Raw genomic sequence first — 15,133 nt, 5'->3', positions numbered from 1 at the left:
AAACCGGAAAAAATATTGCATGTATTTGAAGTACCTACATATCCACAATGATTATTACTCAAATTTTATGGCGATCTGAGCACTAAAACTTAAATTACAGCTCTTAATAGCATGCTACCTGGAAAGGGCATGCTTGCATATTTCAAACTTGTTACTATGTTTTAATTGCCGCAACGTTCTACCACTGAAAACTGACATACAAGTAAAGTTTTCAACTTGCGTAAGAAATAAAACTGTCGGTTTGAAATGACAACAGCAAGTAGCAATTTGCCACTGGTCGGCGCTTCGATCGCCCAGCAATCGCTATACGGGACTTGTGTGCAAACTTGGATACATGTTTAGTATGCGATGGTGATCTTCAACGTATTTTCATTTAAATGTTTACACAGGTTTTTCGGAAAAGTTTGTCCTAGCTTATATGTCTGTTCTCTGTGGTCTAACTAGACACCCAGTTGGTGCTAGTTATTGGCGAGATGAATTCGAAGCACCAAAAATTAAACCTAATTTCTGTTGTAGATTTCAAAGACCCGTGATGCGACAATATTCGGCCGCGATAAAGATTTGCCTTGACAAGCCTAAGGGTATGGTAACCAGTCTAACACAACTAAATGATGTTGCTAGCTACTGGTCTTTTACTAAATAGGATCGCGTACGTGTACCTGTAAAGCACGTGGAAATTAATGGCGTTGTTATCGTTTAGATTTTGAATTTCACAGATCTGCTGACGTACGGGGGTCGACAGTGAATGGCCTGTGACGATACTTGACTGCAAACGACTGCATTCAGCATCAGCCACAACTAACGGAAAGAGTTTCAATGTCAACTTAGACTTACAGCGGATAACCTTCACAGGGTCTTATCTATCTCCTCTTTGACAAAGTTCGCTTTTTTGTGCCGCGTATCATGAACTGCATTAATTGAAAACAACTAGGACACACAGCCACTCATTATAGTATTTAGGTTCGTTGTGAAAAATGTGCCGAGAATCAAGGGGGTATATGTTGGAAAGTGTCTCTACTCTCAATAGGCACCCCGAACAGACAGCTTGGGGAGAAACTGAAACTTCCTTCAGGGAATCTCTAAGCAATTTTATGCAAAAATGCTAAAAACGGTTATTCCACCGGCCACTTCGAATATCATTATTCTTTTGTCTTCTAACGTATGCGATGCTGATAATTCCCAGGATTCCTTTTTCTGTGCCTGAAAAAATGTGAAAAAAAAGAAAGGCGAGGAACTATTCCTCTTTTAAATTTCTTTGGGAAGATCAAAAGTTGTCCTTTCAAAAACTTCAAAAAATAACGGCTCAAGGAAGTACCGAAGCAAATAACTCCAGCTCTTGGGTATCTGAGTTCAGATGAAGATTGACTGGCACATTGAAAACCCTACGTGTTCCTACGTTTCAGCCATGGAATTAATCCTGTGGTGGAACAGTAAAATTATCTGACAACATGGACCGTTTTTTTACATCTTTCAATGTTTCTGATTCTCTCAAAAGTCTCCTGATTACAATTCCCTTGCAGACAAAAAAACATTCTGAGGAAGCTGACTTCAGAATGGCCCATCCGTAACTTTCCGGAAGTCGCACTATTGCACTGAGTGCACGCTGCTCTGAAAATCTAGCGAAATCGTTTTAGCGCTCCAGCGGCTGCTCGTTCAGTGGGCCGTTTGCGCGACTTCCGGAGGGTCAAAGCGATCGTATCCTTCGATAGCTGAGTTATGACTCACTTTATAAATAGACCTCAAATTTCAATATTATTCGCTTGGATCGAAAAGACTTACGGAGAACGGCATTTGCAGATCAAAAAGTGCTATTCTTTCAATCGAATTGACCTCACCTAAACATCAGACATTGAAATCGTCACCCGTCAACTCCGAATCAAAGAACAGAGTTTTGCAATACTTCTATAAACATTCTCCCTAGAGTCTCGGTTGAGCACCGACGGTTTATGATATCGCGGAACTTCTCATCGCATCGAGGTTAGTTTTAGGAGATTTTAACTCCCAATGTACGAGTACGGAGTTGCCTTCATGATAATATTCTATCTTAATATTCGAGCTTTAACCATTTGGAACACGGGTGAAATGACACTTCTCCAGCGCGCCCGAGCGCAATGGACTCATATCTCTCGCTCCGGTTAAATTTTATGTTGAAGGCATATAACAATGTGCACTGTTTGCAGAATGTTGTGTATCGACACTCATCATTATTTTTACATACTATGTGAAATAATGCTGTCATGATGTTCTTGTGACATGTGTCATGATGTTCTGGATGGACGGATATCAAGAAAGGTATGCATCGTGGACTCGTGAAGCAATGCCATATTGTAGATACAGGAAGAGGTTGACGAGGTTCTACTGTGATTGAGAGGGGAAAATGTATTAAACTTGGACATCAATAGTTTTCAAAAAGGTGTAGATAAGAAAAATGTAGGGGTGGTCACGACTTGCCAGGACGTCCCGGACTGGCACATAGGGTGATCTATCTCGGGCCCGAAGGGAATCTATTAGGTGGGACCTGGCAACACGGTACTCTACGCACAGCCAAACAACATGCTCGATGTCGTGATAGCCGTTCTCACAAACACAATAATTACTGTCAGCAAGCCCTATACGACGGAGATGCGCATCAAACGAGTATTGGTTGGACATGAGCCTTGACATCGTACAAATAAAGTCCCGGTTTACATCCAAGCCCTTAAACCAAGCATTCGTTGATACCTTCGGGATAATAGAATGTAGCCACCGTCCCAGATGCCCATTGCTCCATGAAGTTTGACAGCTTTCGAGCTTCCTTTGACGATAGATACTGAAAAATTCATTGAAGCAAATTGGTCTTTCGTAAGTGTCGCCTTCTAATGCGCCCACTTTGGCTAAAGAGTCCGCCTTCTCATTGCCCGCAATAGAACAATGTGACGGGACCCAAACAAAGATAATCTGGTAAGATTTTTCAGATAAAGCACTCAGATATTCCCGTATTTTCCCCAAGAAATACGGTGAGTGCTTTTCAGGCTACGCCGCACGGATGGCCTCAATGGAGCTGAGACTGTCCGAAACGATTAAGTAATGGTCTGTGGGCAGGGTGTCAATGATCCCGAGAGTATACTGAATGGCAGCTAATTCTGCAACGTAAATTGAAGCAGGATCATTGAGTTTGAATGAGGCAGCAAGATTTTCGTTGAAGATACCGAAGACTGTGGAACGTCGAGAATTGATCTGTCAGTGTAGAACATGCTCGCAACCGAGCGAAAGCAGAAACATCCGTACTCCATCACTGATAATATCGTTGTTTGGTACAGCCTGATTAGGTCTCCTTGGTGGGCACCCCACCATATTCCGGTTATTGTACGGAGAAAGTTGATCCTTTGTTGGCACTTCTGTTTCAGATACCTAATGTGACACCCCCAGGTACCTTTAGAGTCGAACCAGACCCTGAGATATTTGAATGTTGAAACCTGAGCAATAGTTTTATCCATTAACTGAAGCTGTAGTTTCGCTGGTTCACGCTTCCTTGAAAATACGACTAGCTCAGTTTTCTCCGTAGAGAACTCGATACTCAGCTGGAAAGCCCAAGCAAACAAATTGTCCAAGGTATTTTGCAGTGGTCCTTGCAAGTCGACGGCCTTGGGACCTGTAAGAGAGACCACACCGTCATCTGCCAGCTGCCTTAGCGTGCAGGAATTGACAAGGCATTCGTCAATGTCATTCACGTAAAAATTATAGAGAAGAGGGCTTGAGCCCTGGGGAAGGCCCATGTAGCTAAATCGTGATGTCGATAAATCACCATGCGAGAAATGCATTTGTTTTTCAGACAACAGGTTTAGCAAAAAGTTATTTAAAATTGGCGAAAGACCATGCTAGTGCAATTTCTCATAAAGAATGTTGATAGAAAGGCAATCGTTCGCCCCTTTGCCTTTGCAGAAGCCAAATTGTGTATCTGACAGTAAACCATTTGCTTCGACCCAATTGTCGAGGCGAAACAAGATCATTTTCTCGAATAACTTCCGGATACAGGATAGCATTGCAATCGGTCGATACGAGTTGTGGTCGGAGGCTGGTTTTCCTGGTTTTTGGATGGCGATGACACTCACTTGTCTCCAATCATGTGGGACAATGTTACCCTCAAGAAACTTATTAAATAAATTCAACAAGCGTCTCTTGGCAGAATCTGGTAGATTCTTCAACAAGTTGAATTTGATTCTGTCTGGCCCTGGAGCTTTATTGTTACATGATAAGAGAGCAAGTGAGAACTCCACCATCGAAAACGGTGTTTCGTTCGCGGTATTGTAAAGCGGCGCGGCGCGGTAGATTTTCTGTGCTGGGGCGGAATCCGGACAAACCTTCTTGGCGAAATCGAATTTAGTATTCTGAAGTTATTTTCTTCTGCTCGGGAAAGTGCTCATCGATGTTTCTCTTGTTAACCCGTCGACAAACCGACGCCAGTAACTGCGTTTCTTGGCTTTCATTAAATTTTTCATTCGCTTTTCTAATATCGCGTACAGTCGATAGCTAGCGACTAACCCGTCGTTCCGGAAGGCTTTATACGCGGCAGCCTTCTCCGCGTACACGTCTGACCACCACGGGTTGGGAGAACGTTTTTGGGTGTTCCCGTCGGGTACTCGTTTCGTCTGAGTTTGAATCGCGATATCGAGAATCGAGTTGGACAAAAACGATACTCTTCCTCCGGGGGAAGAATTCGTGTTGAATCGATAGTTTTGGATATCTCAGCAGTGTAGCTCTTCCAATCAATGTTTCGTGTGAGGTCATAGGAAACATTGATTGGTTCCGAAGGTCTTGAACGAGTGGTGATTGCAATTACAATCGGCAGGTGGTCACTACCGTGGGGATCAGATATTACCTTCCACTTGCAATCTAACCGTAGTGATGTCGAGCCTAAAGATGTGTCCAGTGCACTTGCTTGCGCTGGTGGTCTAGGAATCCGTGTCATTTTCCCTGTGTTCAGAATTGTCATATTGAAGTTGTCACAAAGGTCTTGAATTGTCGAGGATCGATTATCGTCGTACAGACATCCCCACTCTTTACCATGAGAGTTGAGTTAAAGTCTCCAAGAAGTAGGCGGGGCGAAAAAAGGTGTTCAATCACGTTAGGGAGTGTTCGATATCCCATCATGGCCCTAGGAGGAATGTAAATAGAAGCAATGCAAAGATCTTTACCTTTGATTGTTGTTTAACAAGCGACAACTTCAATGCCTGGCGTCGAAGGGAGATTGATTCGATTGAAGGAGTAGCACTTTTTGATCCCTAAAAGTACCCCTCCATATGAGTCTTCTCGATCCAAGCGGATAATGTTAAAATCGTGAAAGTTGAGGTTTATATTAGAAGTAAGCCATGTTTCACATAGGGAAAATGCATCACAATGATTGTAATTTAGCAAGTGTTTTAATGAATCAATTTTGGGGATAATACTTCTGTAGTTCCACTGTAAAACAGTGATCAGATCCCTGATTCCGTCTAATAAGTTAGCCATCGAAGGATACGATCGCTGTAAGGAGGGGCCATTGTTCAGTCAACTGTCAACAGTCAAAATTTAAGGAATCCCGTTTTAGGTTGAGTTTCTGACTGTAAAATTGGAGCACTTGGGATTTTTGGTGCCCCGGGGAGTACTGGGAACTCCTGGTTGTATCTCAATTTCCCAAAACCAGGAGGTATTATCTTCGGATTTGTACCAGCACTTCCAGTTGATGAATTATTTTTATTTTGTACCCTTGTTTGGGACAACCTAGGACCCTTACGAGAAAGTTCAGGTGAGTTTTGATTAGGTCTTTTCCTAGAGTTTCCAAGCAGAGCCAAAGAATGCCCTTTGCAAGGGGTACAAACAGACGCACAGGTAGATGAGCTCCTCCCACTTCAACGTAGCTCAAAAGTGCAGATCCGGCGAAGGTTACGCGAAACGAGTCTGATGGATAGTAATTCCCATCTTCGATGGACTTTGAGTGCAATTGCTTACACTCCAAAATCTTAACTGATTGAAGGTTAGGGTTCTTAAAGCGGCCAATTCCATCATTCATCAGATCATCGACAGTTAGACCCGCATCACTTAACACACCGTCGATCTCCACATTACTAGAAGGAATGTAGACGCGATACTCCAGCGTAAAGAGGCTATTGCTAACGATACCATTGGCCTGTTTCAAGTCAGTAACGACTACGCGCAGTTTATCTGATTGAACCTTTTTACTCTCGGTTACGGCCGAGTAACGTTTTATCAGCTCCCGTGCAATAGTTATGCTGTTTAACGGTTTATTTTTGGGCCGAAACTATACCACCCAAGGACCAGCGGATCCATCCTGGTAAACCTTGACTCGGGAGGGGGGGGGGCTGTGAGACATTGGGGGAAAGTGGATCGCCCATAACATCATCTGTCTCCGAATCAGATACACGTTCCTCTTCCCCATAATATTCGTCTTCGGAGGGTGATGTTCCTGTTTGTTCCATTTTATTGCGGGAGCAACACGCTCGACCGCACTATTTAACTTAAATCAAAATAAAAATCAAAAACAATAATAAAAACGCTTTTAATCCACCTAACAGTGTGATGAGACATTTCTTATAACTCTTATCACTCTCTTTGGATATTATATCGTTTGAGAACATTTAGAACTTGATGTTTCGCGATGTTTTTGATAACACATACTACATGGGATAGTGGCAGGACTCAGAGAATCGCTCAAATCAGCATAGGACAACATCAGTGCTAGAAATCTCAAACCAAATCAATGGGAAAGCGAAAAAATGGCCCATAAAATAGACATTCCAACGAATTATTGTTAATGCTCTGTTAATAAAATATCCAAATTGTGGTGGGAAAACTGAATTTTCCTAAAGGGGTTATTTATTTATCATTCGCATGTATGAAAAAAGCCTTATGTTTACATTTGTGAGTATCGCCCTTTTCACAAAAAAAGCGTTGAAATGAAATCGCAGCTCCTGATATCACGTTATCTCTGAAGTGCATGCGTGCATAGTTCCAAATTTTACTTCGACATCGACTTTTTCTAAAGGTGACTTCCCAGTAGTATCCTTGATTTGAATTATTACCGCTAATCCTAATGCCAAAGAACAAATAAAAACCTCTCGAAAACGAACCGTTTGGGAAAATCATCATCATTACTGGAATTTTCATTTTCACGAAACTTTTCGATAGCCTTCCGTCACATGCGTTAATGCACTTGGTGCACAGTGCTCCGAAAATCTAGCGAAATCGTCTTAGGGCACCAGCGGGTCTAATTCAGAGCTATCTGCGCGGTGAGTTAAATCTGTAAAGAACACTAAAAATTATTTTCCATTCCATAATTTTCAGTTCAGCAATTCGAGAGATCGTACTCACCGCAAGCCATGAAAAATAGACTACGTTGTGAAGCGATGGTCACTATTTATTAAAAAATCACGGTTAAATAAAAAAATAAACTATTAAAAAATTTCAAATAGTTTATAATTTTCACAAACTTATTAGGAAAAATTTGTTTAATAAGCTTTCGTAATATTGTGTATTAAAAAAGCTGAAAATTTCAGTATTTTCTCTATCTGCAACATATAAACCCTTAAGTATACCAATTAATTGGTATACGAATTGGAATAGGTTCGCCAAATTTTGGAAGAAGTCTATAAAATAACCTCTTGAAAGCTACCTAAAAATTGTTGTAGTTCGATGCAATAAAAATCATATTTGGCAATTCATATTTGGCTGATACAATTGGGGTGTCAATGTATTATAATAGATATTCAGCATTCGAAGAAGTTTCTTGTGAACGAGTGTAGAACGACTTTGTTTCTACTTACTTGAAGTCAGCGGCGTAGCCAGAAATTCGGTTTGGCGGGGGTTTGGTGAAAATCGATCTTACTGTCTAAACGGCATAATTCCGAAACCATAATTTTTGAAGTTTTAAAATTATGCAGAATTATTTTCCAGAAAATAGTAACAAGGGTCGTGTCTTTAGCGAATTTGTTGCGACTTTATTGTAGTCATGAATATTAACCTGAGAAAATTCACAATAAATACTTCTTGGACGATATACCGTCAAAATTGTTTTATCAAATGATGCGCTGTTTAACGTTTGTAAAACTCATCGAAGTTATTAAACCTCCGAAATTGGCGGTTTCAAAATGATGTTATCTTGACCTTAAATTACTGTTTTTAAACATTTGACCTATACATACAATTGGTCATACAACAAAAATCAAATGCTCATCAAAATCGATCAGAACCTGCGAGAGTCGAATGGAAATCGTCATTTTTCATAAATTTCTCTCTACATTCGGATAGTGTTATCCTCGTTATTAATCATATTACGTTTTCGTTTCAACTCGACGCATTCCCAAAATAAAAACCTGTTTTAATCCACCTAGTGGTGCAATTGTGCTTGTCTCATTTGTCCAGACTACGATTCCATGGCTGGTTATGTTCAATACAATAGTGGGAATGAATATTACATGTTCAGTACGATTTGAACATACATACAACGGATCGACAGCCACGATCTTGAGATACTATGTGATACTGAAACACGCTTGAAACCAGCGGCGGATCATGGAGAAAGATCCGAGAGGTCTAGGTCCTGCCGAAAATTTTCAACTTGTTAAGAAATTTTAAGCTAGTTTTAATTTTAAAGTAGCAACCCCTCACTGCATACTCCCTCCGGGCCGGTATGATTGACGATTTTTAGAGTGATAGCATAACCTTTCTATATGAGAAAGGCAAAAATGTACCAAAGTCCAAAGAAGTCAATTTTTGTCAAACATCTCAATGTTTCATGCATTTTAAAGTCATTTGGCATCAAAAATACAAATTTGATTTTGAAAATTTTTCATTTCAGTTTATATGAGAATTTGCTGTGTGATTGCACTCTTCAACTCGTAACTCCGGAACCGGAAGTCCAATCAATAAAAAATTCAATAGCAGCCGATGGGAAGGTTGTACTTTTCATTTGAGACTAACTTTGTGTAAATCGGTCCAGCCATCTCTGAGAAACTGAGGTCACATTTTTTTCCACATACACACATACATACACACACAGACATTTTCCGATCTCGACGAACTCAGTCGATTGGCATATGACACTCGGTCCTCCGGGTCGGGATTAGATTGACGAATTTTAGAGTGAATGAGAAAGGCAAAAACATTTTTGGCAAATGTTGAAAGTTATGCATTTTTTTGGTGAGCAGTTCTATGTTTCATAGAAATTAAATCAATTTTAACTTCGCTTCCTATTAAATAAAGACCCTTATTACAATACATTTCTACAAAAACGAGATCAATTTGAAAATAAATCTGAGGATTATGATTGATTACAGAACTCTGGAATTTTCTATTGGAATGTTTTCAGGCAGGAATTTGATATTGATGCAATTAGACAACTGTGAAATCAAAACCAATAGATCAGTTACATATCAGGACCCCATTCCGACAATTTATCAAAAGTCCTAATGATGTTAACAACAACAGGTTATCAATCCACGGATCAGATAATTGTTATTGTAATATTGAATTAAATCAGTCTGCATCAATAAATTTTCAACTTCAATCCAATTCTTTTTTGTGTGGTGGGGGGTGTGGGGGGCGTTGTATGGTGTTAAACCCCAAAACCTTCTCTTGGCTACGCCGTTGCTTGGAGTTATTTTTTTCGCTTTTCATTTTCCGATATGTTTCAGATCGATCCGATGGTTATAAGTTAGAAAAATTGCAGTGAGAAGATTCGCACAAATGAACATTTTTGTACTGATAAGGTATCAAGTTCCTTCCAGACAACTTGGAAGTGTTCGGTGATTATTTCTAGCGGTTGTAGATAGTAAAATGAAATACAAAAGTCGTTTTATCGAAATAATGTTTAGCTTATTTCAATGGATTATTACTATATTGAACATAAATGGGCGACAAAGAGTAATCAACAAACAATAAGCCATAACTTTTAAAGTATTCAAAATAGATATTTAAAGTCTTCAGTAAAGTTATTCGCAAAAGTAAGAGCTACAAATTTGCTGAAGACATCATTTCGATATAATCACTTCCAAGAAAATTTGTGAAAATATCTCACTCATAGGGGGATTAATCAGCAAAAGCACAATTCCAGAAGAAAGGCCATATTACCTCCATTAAATTTTCCGAAGATACTATTGACCTAAAATAAGCCGTTTTGGCGTTAATAATAGATTATATGTTTTTGGTCATATTTCTGGCAATGGGAAATGATAAAAATCTTTCGTCCGCATTTAATGTTAAATATCTCCTTTGATAATAGTCCGATTTCTACAATCTATAGCTTGTTCGAAAGGTCTCTAAAAGCTGTCTAAAAACATATAAATTGTTAATCTATATCGTCAATTTCGGCAGATAATTTAAAAAAAACTGCGAAAAACGCCATTTTTACGCATTCAAACATTCATATCTTGGAAACTAAACATTAGAATCAAAAACAAATTAATAGCGTTCATACTGTTTTTTAGTTCTTTCATTTAAAATTGGTTTGGATAAGATCGGCTCAGCCATTGCTGAGAAACACGAATGAGAATTTGTCCGTTACATACACACACACACACACACAGACATTGTCCCAAATCGTCGAGCTGAGTCGATTGGTATATAAGACTCGGCCCTCCGGGCCTCGGAAAAAATCTTGAAAGTTTGAGCGAATTCTATACATTTCTTTTATAAGAAATGTAAAAAAAGTAAAAAACGAAACACTTCACCAGTTGGTTCCTGACGAGCTGGTAGGTGAATTGATCCTTCGTTTCTTTTGTCCGTCACCTGCGTGACCTTCACACAGTAGAGAGCTGGTATAGCTCGTGTAAACAAAGCCGTCTTTCAGGCAAGAAAACTGTTTAGTACCGCACTACACTGCACTACTTGACACAATTTAATGTTTATTTTTTTCCTTTTTTATTTCGACTATGTTAGTCACATTTTCTTTTTTACGTTTTAACGACATTCAATTAGCTAGAGATTGCTGGGTAGGGAAAGTTATGAAACTTAGAGCCATAGTACTCAAGTGAGAGCAAGGATGTGAAGTAAACAGATCGGAAAACTAGAAGTGGCAGGGTCATTAGAACAGGCTTAATATCGTGCGGGCTTAATTTTTGCCTTCTGATAATGTTTATTAATGTTTAATGTTTATAATGTTTATACTCCAGTCCTTGCTGGGATGAACACCTTCACCGATATCGCCTAACTCAAGGTAATGTTACAACAAACAACGCGCGTGTGTAAACTGAAAGGGCGCTCGGTTACGAATGATGTGAAATAATGATGATTGTCTATATACAGCAAAAAGTAGTCCCGCTGCGGGGAATTCTGTTGCTATTGATTTTTCCAAATGTCCCGTAAGACCCGTCATTTGCGGATTAATCTGTAACAAATATTCACTCAACAATGATCGCGCCTAATGTATCTAAACTAACATCCAGCAACAACAACAAAAGAAGCAAAGACCGAAGAAAACGGATATACAGATGTCTCCTGGCCGTTCGAATCTGCAATCGATGTCGTTAATCTACCCCCTTCCCCCAGAAGCTGAAAGTTAATATACACGGATACACAATAAGAATACAAAAACTAACTAGAAAGTCCGATCGAGAATTGCACGAAAGCAGTACCGATGATGACATGTTCCGTGAATAACGCAGCCTCGCCGCCAAGAAAGAGAAACACGCAGCAGCAAACTGCGTCAATAAGACCCAACGGACAGGTAATGCTATTGGATCCTATATAATTTTACATTTTGTAAAAATGAATAAGATTTACGGCACTGTTATGCTAACGCATTATCAAGTAAACAAACGCAAATATTTCATGTAACCTCACAAGAAATAATGATTGGATGAGCTACGCATCCGTGATATCTGATGAAGTCGAGTTGACACAAGAGCTTCCTACGGCGGAAAAGTACTCGTTCTTGCATGGCTTGATTGTCGACATCGCGATTCAAAGCTCAGACTAAACACGAACTCCCACAAACGGCCTATACTCATTGTGGGTTAAAGAGTTTTCGGACGTGTACGCGAAGAAAGTATGACACATATGACGAATTCCTGACCGCCGGAACGCCTGACAATTTCAGGAAGTACGTGATTTTGAAAACGATAATGAAGCGCATGATGAAAACCAAAAAAAAGTGTTATTGGTTCCGGTTCGTTGAAGGGCTATCGAGAGAAACATCGATGAGTACTCTTTGGGACATTGTCCGGCGAATGCGCAGCTGAAACAGTACCAACGAAAGCGTGGAATATTCCAAACGTTGAATATAAGATTTCGCCAAGAAAACCTTCCCGAACTCTGTTCCATCACGTCGTGCGGAGTGTGGAGTGGAGTTCTTATTTCCTTTCTTGTCATGCAATAACAATGCTTCGGGGTATGACCAAATGGTTATGAATCAAATTCAACTTGTAGAAAAAATTGCCTAGCTCTGCGACAAGCCGTTTGTTGAATCTATTCAACAAACTCCTCGAGAGTATCATTGCCCCTTACGATTAGAGGCAAATGAGGGTTATCTATCGCCATTCCAAATTCAGGGAAATCGAGAAAATGTTCCTGTTCCGCCTCGACAATTGAATCGAAGCACATTGTTTTCTGTCAGAGACAACTGTCAACATAAATTAAAATTGCGTGGTGTTGTATGTCATGAGATTCGCAACCACAAGTCACATGAAAAGTATACTGTAGTACCGCATTATGTATTATTTTAATGCAATTAAACGGAAGACATCTTTTTTAAGGTTACTTTTGAATCTACTTATATTTTATTCCGACGGATTCTAGATGAATTCTTGCGGACTGACCATATATTTGTAGATTTGGAGGCGACATATGATTTAGCGAAAAGAAACAAACTGTGACACATAATGCTTAGTTTTCCAACAAAACATATTGAGCTGATTCGTATGACGATGAATGAGTGAATATCAAACGTCAAAATAGCGAAAGAGACATTGTTTATGACGTTGTATTATTTAATGCAGGGCGATGCATGCTCTAATCTATTGTTCAAGGTGGGTGGGAAAGGTGGTAGAAGGTGGGATACGAAAATGTGATGTGCAAAAGAACGAAAGATCGTCACGAAATCTCACGTACTTCTTGGCTTCGCGGATGACAACATTGAAATCATGGGCGTTGAGGACAGAGCAGTGGAAGAGGCATTTGTGCCTTTTAAAAAGGAGCTTGGCGTGTATCAAAGTTACAAGAACAAGTACATGGTCGCATAGAGAGCGAGGAAGTTCGAGCGGTGTTAGTCTCCATACCAATCGAGCCAATATATTCCAATTCCCGATTTCTAGTTCCGAGCTACAAACCGATGAGGTACGGCACGAGGTTTTAGACTAATTTAGTCTTAGGTTAAAATTGCGTATTATGGCTGCGAAAAGGACTTCAGCAGCTTGCGTAAGCAGCAGAACTTCTGGAGCCTACAAACGCGCACAAAATTTATTCTATACATATTGCTGATAATTCCTGTTGCTCTGCATGGCCATGACGCATGGACGTTGCAGGAGGCAGACTATCGAGTGTTTGGTGCGTTTGGTGGCACAGATGGAGAGTTGCGCAGACGCCTGAACCACGAGCTGTACCAACTATACAAACATGGCTAATAAAACACGAGAGGTAATATTGGGCTGAATATGTAGCGCGAATGCTGAAAGTGAACCCGGTTAAAGTTATGCTCAGCAGAAAACCTGAAAGTGGCCGCCGACTTCGGGGAAGACCCTGCACCAGTTGGCTATGTACAATCGAGGAAGATGCACGCAGAACGGACGTAAATGAAGACGTAAATGGAGAATGGCCGCACAAGATCGAATAAGCTGGAAATCGAAAATACATTTTCTCGTGATTCGGAGCATCTGGACTGGTCACGATGCTGGTGATAATGATAGATCCTTGTTATGAATTTGACGGCTGTGGATTGTGGGTCAAAGGTCGAAAGACAAATGAGACAAAGACTAAAGGTCGAAAGATGGAAATGACAAAAGGTGGAAAGATACGAAGGGTCGAAAGACAAAGGTCGATATGGACAAAAGATCGAAAGGGACAAAAGGCCAAAATACAAAAGGTTGAGGCTACAAAGAGTCGAATACAACCACTGGTCGAAAGAACAAAAGAGCTCACATATTTGAACAAATCTACTTTTTTAGTGAATTAGAGTAGTAAACAAAAGCAAATGAATTAGTGTGACCCTTAGTTACTCTTTTGTTAACGAGAAATTACACAGCAAAAATTAATTTTACCAGTAAAATGCAAAAGAAAAATTTAAAATTTTAAATCAAAGTTGTGTGAACTCTTTAATTTAGTGTCTAACTAGTGCTAATTTAGGTACTAGTTTAGATACATCGTCTAACTAGACACCCAGATGGTGCTAGTTACTGACGAGATGAATTCGAAACACAAAAAAGCAAAACTTAATTTATATTAGGTCTTGTGTCCTTAACGCGCAAAACGGTTTAGTCCAATTTTATTGCCAACTTGATGTTCGTTTGGATACATCGCCCAACTAGCAGCAAGTTGCTGTCATTTACTGACGATTAAATATTGCATGCTCTTAGGCGTTTGGCTCTCACGCCAAAAGACAAGTAATTCGTTTTCTTATACTCATCAGCGATTGTGCTTGGAAAACCGAGGCATAACTTGGTACCAGCCAGTTGCTTTAAGCGTTCACATATGTTGTGTGAACTGTTTGGATTTGGTGGCTAACTGGCGCCAATTTGGTATCAGTTTGGGTATATCGTCTAACTGGCAGCAAGTTGGTGTCAGTTACTGACGAGTGGAACACGAAACATTCACATCCAACTTTTCTAAATTAAAAATAATAGTTTTTAAAATCATAACAAGAAAAACAAAGTTTTGATTCGAATTGATATTTTTCCTTCTTAATAGCATGAGCTGTTCGATGATTGACCTGATAGTTATTTTCCTTTATCAAGGATAACTTTCGATTCGTCGTGAAAAACGTAGACTTGTGCAACATGCGATTTTCATACCATTTAGGAGACTATTTTCTTTCTATTATTATGTACAAATTTTTCTACAAGTTTATTTTAATGTATGAAACGTCTACTGCAATGAATTATATATAAAACTCTATTGAAAGGCATGTAGGCTTGAAATTTAATTATCCCTGCTATCATCAAAGATATCA

The 15,133-nt window shown here is 39.7% G+C and overlaps 1 protein-coding gene across 20 annotated transcripts in view; it reads right to left on the bottom strand.

The window, feature by feature from the left end:
- LOC131690525 (myocyte-specific enhancer factor 2) overlaps positions 1-15,133 on the bottom strand; it is a 334,753-nt gene that overhangs the window by 21,695 nt on the left and 297,925 nt on the right. The gene's annotated exons all lie outside the window — the stretch shown is intronic.

Source organism: Topomyia yanbarensis, chromosome 3, assembly GCF_030247195.1.
Source record: "Topomyia yanbarensis strain Yona2022 chromosome 3, ASM3024719v1, whole genome shotgun sequence".
Classification (NCBI taxonomy): Eukaryota; Metazoa; Arthropoda; class Insecta; order Diptera; family Culicidae; genus Topomyia; species Topomyia yanbarensis.
This window is presented reverse-complemented; position numbering and strand designations above follow the sequence as displayed.